This window comes from Cebus imitator, unplaced genomic scaffold (genome assembly GCF_001604975.1).
Source record: "Cebus imitator isolate Cc_AM_T3 unplaced genomic scaffold, Cebus_imitator-1.0 Scaffold149, whole genome shotgun sequence".
NCBI classification, from domain to species: Eukaryota; Metazoa; Chordata; class Mammalia; order Primates; family Cebidae; genus Cebus; species Cebus imitator.
In genome coordinates this window covers 3,128,596-3,137,481 of record NW_016107464.1, presented here as the reverse complement: position 1 = coordinate 3,137,481, position 8,886 = coordinate 3,128,596, and positions in this window count along the sequence as shown.

The window sequence follows — 8,886 nt, the reverse complement described above, 5'->3', positions numbered from 1 at the left end:
TGTATGTGTGTGTGCAGCCTGTGGGGCTATGTGTTTGTGTAGGGGGCGCTGGGCTAGTGTGTGTACATGGACATGCTAAGCATAGCACTATGTGTTGGATATATGTTTGTGATGTGATGGTGTGTGTGTGTGTGTGTGTGTGTGTGTGTGTGTGTACAAAAGAAAAATCAGCCAATTAGATGTGATTCTAATTCAGATGTCATCAATGACCAAATCTTTCCGCTCACAATGTCATGTACGCATGTGTGTGGGGCCTGCCAGCGGTCGGGAAGGGTCAAATTGTTCTCGATGCCCCAAATTCCATGTGTTCTCAATTAATTTCACATGTATGTTTCCATGTGTGGTTTTTTAATTATGTAGATGAAGAAAATGTCTCATTCCCAATTATTCATCGGGGTGCCTCTTACACCACGCACGGCAGAGTCTTCCTCATGAAGTGTCGTTAAACATGATACCAATTCCAACAGATTGACTGATTCCTTTTTCATTCTTACAACAGATTTACAACTTTGGAGTCAGGGTGTTGGGTGTTTTTTTTTTTTTTTCCCCACTAGAAAATTCATCTGTATCCTAGAATCAGCTTGTAGCTCAATGTAAATTCAGTGTAGAATTTAGTCAGTTATTAAGTGGATTTAAGTGGCTGAACCCTGGTGTAATCTGACCAGCAATGCATGAAGGAAAGAGTTGGAGGTGTAAAAAATGTCAAATAGCTTTCTCAGATGCATTAAACTATTAATAAAGATAAAACGATCTTTATGTTTGGGGTTTAGAACATCTCTTTTATGATAGCAAGAAGCCACTTTGATTCACGACTCGTTGGTTTCAAGGTCTGGTGTCATTATTCAGAAGGTGTCAGGAAGGAAACGGAGACAAGCTCCTCAGCAGGGGGAGAGGTGAAAAAAAGGAGCTCGGAGCGCAGGACGGCTCTTGCCTGCCGAGCTGGGCTGGGCAGGGAGAAGTGACAGTGAGAGGACGAATAGAAAAGGCATTGGTGATCTCGTCCACACCATCAGAGCCCTATGTGGACGCATCTCCGTGTGGTCCTGAGATATGTTTTCCATGGCTCTTCTGAAGAGGTCACAGCCTCCCTCTGAGGGGCTGGCCTGAGGAGCCGTGGGGGGCATGCTGGGCATTTTCCATCTGCCCTCAACACCCCCAGTTTCGTGGCTTTCCTCAGCTCTGTTCTTCATCTCTGAGGACCACATTGCCCGACTCCCTGGCCCTCTAGCTTCTGCTGGGATGGATCCAGCCAACGGGAGGCAGCAGGAGACTGGAAAGGGGAGTGAGAGGTCAGAGGATGCATCTCCCACTCCGTCCTTGCCTCACCCCAATTCCGACAGTGGCTGTCTCCTGGAGTTACCTCGTCCTGGAGCCCCTCTTCCACGGCTCCTGATCTTTCTCCTGGTTCTGGTGACAATGTTCCGTCCCCTTGTCCTTCAGGCCTCGGGGTGATCGCAGCTCTGCGCTGGGGCTGTACCCTCCCACAGTGGTTTCCTAGGCCCTGCTAGCTTGCACCACTGCACGCCATCTCATCATTCAACTTTCCTCCCTTAAACTCTTTGAGTGGGCCCACCCGTTTCTCCTGGGAGGGACTGATTCAAGGAGCCTGGTCATCCCACAGCCGCATGCGTGTGGGAGGTGGAAGCAGGAGCCAGGGCTTAGAGCAAATGCTCCGTGAGCAATGTCGGTGCTCGGCTGCCCCGATGACCGATGACCGAGGCTTCTGCCACAAGACGCTGCGCCTGCTTCCTCTATGCCTTCAACAAGCCTTGATTGGGTAGCTTCTGGGGGGCTGGTTTCCATGCTGGGCAGACCCTGCCCTCATGGAGTTTACCGTCATGAGTTAGGTGCTATTGCAGGAGGCACAGGGCTCTGAGCAGCAGAGGAGGAGAGGCGCTGGGTGAGAGGCCAGGAGGAAGAGCATCCACACTGAGAATCTGGAGGACCGGAAAGAGATGTCCGAGAAAAGGAGTTGGGGGAGAGATGCAGGGACAGGGGTGTTTCCTATGGAGGAAACGGTGTGCACAAACCCCCAGGGGTGCCGAGATCAGGAGTAGGGAGAGGAGGCATTTGACAGCTGCCCCACCTGCCCAGGGAGCTGAAGTGCATCCACAGAGGAGGGACAGGGGAGAGAAAGCTGTGAAGGGGGCCTGGGGAATTGCAGCCCTCCCTACCCCACTCCAAGCCCTACTAAGGGGTTCTGCCTTTATTCTCAGCCAGATTTACATTTGTAAAAGAGCCCGTTGCCCACAGCGTGGGGAATAGAAATCTGGCAGGAGGCAGGTGACTCCTTCAGAGGAACTAAGATGTGGTGGCTTGCCAGCCAAATGGGGGATGTGAACCTATACCCGCTGATCCGAACCCCCATTTTCCAGACGAGGACACAGGCCCAGAAAGGGCCAGATCTTGCTCAGGTCACACAGAAAGGCAGCGTCCTGGGATCAGGGAGAGGAGAAAAGAAACAGCCAGGGCCTGGAGCCCTTCATCCTGGAAGAAAGACCCCTTCAGGAGGGATTCCAGGGCAGACCTTGGCCACCCATGCGTGTCCTTGCAGGGCTGGGGGCGGGGCTTTTGATCCATTTGACCCCACCCTGGCAGGACCTGAACCCTCACCTGGACGCACCCCAGGCACCTCCACCAGCACAGGTGACAGGAGCTTCCCACTGAAATCATGCGAATATTAAGCTAATCAAAGCCTTGCTTGGGAAGGGATGGGACTGGGAAGGCGGCCCTAACTAGCTGCTGCGTGTCACTCCCTCCACCCTGCGCGTCCTGCGCTGTCCCATTTGTCTGGCTGTAATCTACATTTCAAATGATTACATGGGAAGCTGAAGTGGTAGTGACAAGGATAAACGAAGCTTGTTAAACTAATAGCTGCACTAATGCCCAAATATGTGAACTTCCCGACGCAGGCCGCATCCCAGCCTGGCGGAGCTGTCAGCCCCGCTCCCCCGGGCTCCGCCGCCAGCCGCGGCCACATGATGAATGGCCCTGTCGACCAAACTCATCCGGGGCCCAATTAAACAGGCAGAAATGAACTGGAGCCGTCAGGCAGCCGGGGAGGAGGATGCGGGGAGGGGGAGGCTGAGCCAGACACAGAGAGGCTGGTGGGGGAAGGGGAGAGCAGAGAGAGAGTGAGAGCGCACGAGAGAGCTAGGGCCTGGGGGGGTGGGAGAGAGAGAGCAGCCTGGGAGAAGACAGGGTCAGAGGCCCAGGGAAGAGAGAAGAGACATCAGGGTGGGAGCGGGAGGAGAGAGACAGAGACAACAGAGACAGACTGAGACAGAGAGATGAAGAGATTGGGAGGGCAGAAGGAAGAGACTCACAGATACACAGATACAGGGAGTGGGGAGAGACAGTCAGAGACATACACAGATACAGACAGAAGCGCACACAGAGACAGAGTGAGGAGAGACAGCACACGAGAGGCACCCAGGACGGGTGGCCCAGGAGTGGGGGCAGAGTTGTCACCGCTGGAAGGGGCAGTCCAGGAAGGGCCAGAGGCGGGTGGGGAATGGACGAGAAAAGAGGGCTAGGAACGAAAACGTGTCGCTGCAAGTCCTGGCAGCTGGCAGCGGCAGGGAAGTCGTTCTGTCAGAAAATGGTCATTTAATGGTTTGCCGAGCCCGCGACAGATATGTCATCAGAGGCGGCGAGGCGGCAGTCCCAGGGCGTTTCATTTATTAATTACCAGCTTCCAGCAGCTCCCTCGTCCCTGCTCCATGCCATCACCAGCCCGGCCCCCACACTCCCTCTGCCAGCAACATCCCCAGTACCCCAGTGCCCTAGTACCCCATTCCTGCTGGTGCCTCCTCTCATCCCATTTTCCGGAGAAGGCGGCCCAAGGCCAGGGCCAGAGTGTCAGGCCTGGCAGCTGCGGGCCAGCCTCCCTCTGGGAGTCCTCAGCTGGGCCTCCTGGACCAGGATGGGGAACTCAGGCCCTCCCCTGCCCCAGGCCTAAAGGGAAGCGGGAGGCCGAGACCGAGGTGCTCCTCTTTTTGTTAGATTTTCTGTTGCCCAGGCTGACCTGAACTCCCCAAACTCCAGCAATCCTCCAGCCTCAGCCTCTCAAAGTGCTGGGATTACAAGCGCGAGCCACTGTACCTGGCCCACATCACACCTTCTAATTCACAAATAAAATAATGCTTTGCTTGCCTGATAATTTTGTAACTTTTTTCTTTTTATGTAAACTCATTTTTACAGCCTTCAGATCTGTTCTTTCCCCTTCTTGGCAGTTTCTAAAACCTTTAAAGGGCCGTAACTCTGATTTCCTTTCATTCAGACTCAAGGAGCTTGTGTCTGTTTTCGAGGAGAAGTAAGTGCTAATATTCTCTCAGGCGGCCCCGTGCTCATGAGAAAGGAATGTTTAGTAAAATAGAAATGGACGCTCACAGATCATGCTGGTGGCCAGCCCTGCCCATTGGACAGCCTGCACAAGGGAAGCTGGCACCTCAGCCACCCTCCCTTTCCAGCCTCAACCCACTCCCAAGCTGCCCCCGAACTGCCTCAGAGGAAGGGGACTGGCAGGGCATCTCCCTGTCCCCAGAGAGCCAGGGGCGACTCTGGGCTTCCCAGGTCCCCAGCTGGCCACATTCCACAAGCCCTGCTGCCTCCAGGACCCCCTGATCCAGAGCCCTTCCAGAGGAAGATCCAGAAAGAAAGTCAAATCCCTGCTTTTTGTTTCTTTTTTTGGTTCCTCTGTCTCTTCTTTCTTTCTTTTTCCTTCCTTCCTTCCTTCCTTCCTTCCTTCCTTCCTTCCTTCCTTCCTTCCTTCTTCTTTTCTTTCTTTTTCTTCTTTCACATGATTTTGCTCTGTCTCCAACAAGGCTACAGCACAGTGGCACAATTTCGGCTCACTGCAGCCTTGACTTCCTGGGCTCAAGCAATCCTCCACCCTCAGCCTCCCACCCCTAACTAGCTGGGACTACAGACACACACCACCACACCTGGCCAATTTTTGTGTGTTTTTTGTTTGTTTGTTTTGTTTTGTTTTTTTTTGTAGAGTTGAGGTTTCATTATGTTGCCCAATCTGATCTTCAAACTCCTGGGCTCAAGTGACCCTCCTGCCTCTGCCTCCCAAAATGCTCATGACATCCCTGTTTTAAACAGGATGCCTGCTCAGAAATGGTGGCATCAGCTAGAGTTGGGCTAACCCTTTCTTTCAAAGGCCCATGGCTGGTAAGACATTACTGAGGCCTCTGTTGGGGCTGGCATGAATCTAGGGGGTTGGTCTGAAACTCCCACCTCTACTACTATCCCTGAAACCTCCAGAAGCCTCCCCATAGATCCCATGCGCCCAGGTGCCCAAGTGAACACAGCTCCTTCCCAGAGCCTCCCCGGGCTCCCCATCCTAGCCAGTGGCACCAGCAACCCCGCCCTCCAACCTGAGTGTATCCTGTATCTAATGTGCCACCAAATGCGGCACAGCCCACCTTCCAGCCTTCCCACCTGTCTATCCCCATCAGCTCCCCAGCGCAGACATCTCTCACCTCCTTCGGGCTCAGAGTTCGCTCCACACCACACTTGGGGGACCTTCCAAAGGGCAAAGCTTCTCCCCTGACTCCTTTCAGAGGCACAGAATTCAGGCTCCTTTCCAGGCTTTGAGGTCTTATTGATTTTTTTTCCTGCTCCTACCACTGAGCTTTTAGCTCCCTCTGACCTCTCTCTGTCTCTCTCTCCTCTCCTTCACCCCTAACACTGGGGCCTTTGCACACAGTATCCCCACTGCCTGGAATCCCCTTCTCTGCACTGGGATCTGTAGGGAGATGTCACAGGTAAATTGGACTGTCAAGGAGTCCAAGGATGGAAGTGAGCCCAGTGACACAGGTGGCGGTGTACAGCAGCAACTGGAGGAGCACTCTCCTGGAGTTGGGGAGGAGCCTCCAGCATAGGATGGGAGTCTTGGCTCAGGAACCACTCAGGACCTTCCAGTCCAGGTCTCTGACTCTATGCATCTGCTTCTTAGAAATCACAGCTGGTGATTGCCCTTTGTGTGGGCCCCTGTCAGTGGGGCCAGGGCTAGGAGCTTCCAGGAACACTGAATTTTAGTTCATTCTTAACTAATCGCAAATCACGTGCTCCAGCAGTCCTCAGAAGAAAGTTGGTGGGGGCAGGATTCACGTAGTCCCTGTAGGCACATCCAGGGCTTGTGGGGGAAATGAATGTCTCCTACCAAGAGACTTAACTAGCAGGGACCCAGTACTATAGGAGTGGGCCAAAGTCCATGAGGTTTACCAGCAGACATCACCCATCTCACAGCAAGACAGGTCAACCGAGGTCCAGAGAGAGGAAAGGATTTACCCAAGACCATAGAGTGAGCCAGAGGCAGGCCCAGAGCCACAGCCCAGGTCACATGACTTCCCACCGGGGCTCTTCCCGCAATGTAACAGAACCACTCTTCCCTTGGTGTCAAAACCCCATGGAGGACCAATTAGATCCCCGCTGAAAACACAATTCCTCAGCTGTAATTAATCTTGTCATATTGAAATAAGTGACCACGACTGTTTTCAAAAGCTCATTAAAATATATTTGTATATATTTACTGTTATTATTTCTTTAAATACCTGGGCTCCCAGATTTCAGGGATGAATACTCTGATTTATAAACACTCTCCCATGATTCATTTCCCATACAGTGGATAGCATGAGAAAAGGACCATAAGGCTCTTGGATTATTTTGTTAGTTCAGATTTGCTTCTCCTTCACTGTGTGTGATTCCGCTAGTGCTGCCAGTCAATCTCAGGACAAGCCTGGCTACTTATAGTACCTCTTCCTTCTGGTAACAGTGATTGGTCTAAGAGATAAGCATGTGACTCATCAAGACCAATCAGAGTGCTTCCTGGGACTTATATACACAGAAACTTCCTCTTTCTGCTGCAATGCTAGGCTAGACCTTTCAACAGCTCTTTTCTTTACCTGCATTGAGGAGGCTCAATAGCAATGGGAAATAATGAGGTCAATATACAAATGAAAGCAAACCTAAGAAATGGAGAGAGAAAGGGAAGCCTGATCACTTGGTTTAGGCTTTGGATTCAGCCATGTGTGAAGCCAGTGCCATTCCCTGGAGGTACCAGGGCCATGGGCCAATTAATTCTCTTTATCCTATTTTTTAGACTGATTTGGGATTTTCCACCCTTGTACATGAAGGAGTTCCAAAACAAATACAAGGCCTTTCCTTCTGTCTGCCTGTTTTATACAACAGTCGGCACATACACAGCCCCCTCAGCTGAGCCACTTTGGGTACAGAGCTCACATACACATTCTTTCATCACTAGGGAAGAAGGCCCCAGTAACAGGCCCCTGTGTCCCTTCCTGCCTCCCCTGCACTGTCTTAAGGTCTTGCTGTTTCTTCTAGCGGGCAGAGGAATGTTTCAGACCATGGGAAGCCCTCTCTGGGCTCAAGGGTAGCCAGAGGCTCTGAGATGTTTTTGGTTTATGCACAAGACTGTTTCCAGGAAGGATGAAAGAACCTCTTTCATTCAAGTGCTCTGATCACATCACTCTCCTTTTTGAAAACCTTCAATTACTCCCCACCGCCAATGGGGCAAAGTCCAGATGCTTTAGCCTGGCAGTCTAGACTCTTCACAGTCTGCCCTGGATTCCTCATCCTCTCTTTCCCACCTCTGGGTCTTCGCTTGTGTTATTCCTCCTCCTCCCTCTGGAACACCCACCTGTGAGAGCCCTTCCTGTCCTAGGTAGTGTCCAAGCACGACCTCTTATAAGCAGTCTTCCTCACTCCTCTAGTAATAAGGCCACTTGCTCTGGGCCTCCCAGGACAAGCATGGTATCTGCCCCTCTTTGTGACTGATCATACAGCCTGTTTTATATTAAATGTATTGTTTCTTTTGCCTGACTTGCTCTCTCTACCTCCATCCATCTCCAGACTGGGTAATTCTTAATTTTATCCTTTAGGTCTCAACTCAAAGGCTATTGCCCAGAGAAGCCTTCCTTGGCTGCCTCCCCCTGAAAAAAAAGTCTGTTCGCCTTGATTTCTTGTGTTCACAGCACTCCAAACTCTTCTTCAACAGTGCTTGTTGCATTTTATAGTAAAACATTTATTACTATTAAAAGTATTTGATTAATGCCAGTATCCTCTTATTAGGACGTATGCTCCCTGAAGCCTGAGACTTTGTTTTATAGCTAGAATGGCAGCTGAAACAGTCAAAATTAGTGGAATCACTTGGTAGAATCAATGACTGAATAGGTATATGAATGAATGAATGGAAGTCTCCCCCAGCCCTGTACTAAATGGCAGCTTGTTGGGGTAAGGGACAGTCAGTGGTCTTTATACCCTTCACTGTTCCTTGCATATAGTCACAATAGGTGGTCTGCAAACATGAATTTAACCATCAGCAGGTTCATAGTTTATAGGAGTTCCTGGACTCTACACACAGCTATAACATGAGCCAGAAACCTAGGGCCCCACTCCAAGCTGGATCAGGAATTGAAAAATTTTCATAACCACAGAGGATATTCCCTAATCCAGACACACTAGGGCTGCAGAAATGACTGAAACAAGCCCCCCTGCCCTTGGGAGCAAATAGTATAGTTGTCCTGAGTGAGTTGTTCTGACCCATCACCTCTCCAATGGGGTATGACATCGTTCTCGAGTTTTATTGCTACAAGATGGGCTTACTCAACTCCTCAGTAAATAGCATTACATAAGCACCACACACACACGCATGCAAATCCAGAGTGGACGATAACCCCAGGCGTGTAGGAGTGTTTGATGGGATGGCCGCGGGAAAGCAAGCCGGGAGCCAGTTCTAAAATACAATATTTATTTATTACAATTGGCAGAGCAATGGAGAAAATTGCCACTTAGATAGGATTTTACATTTTGCAAAGCGTTTTGTAATCAGCACAATTTCTCCCAACAATTCTCGAG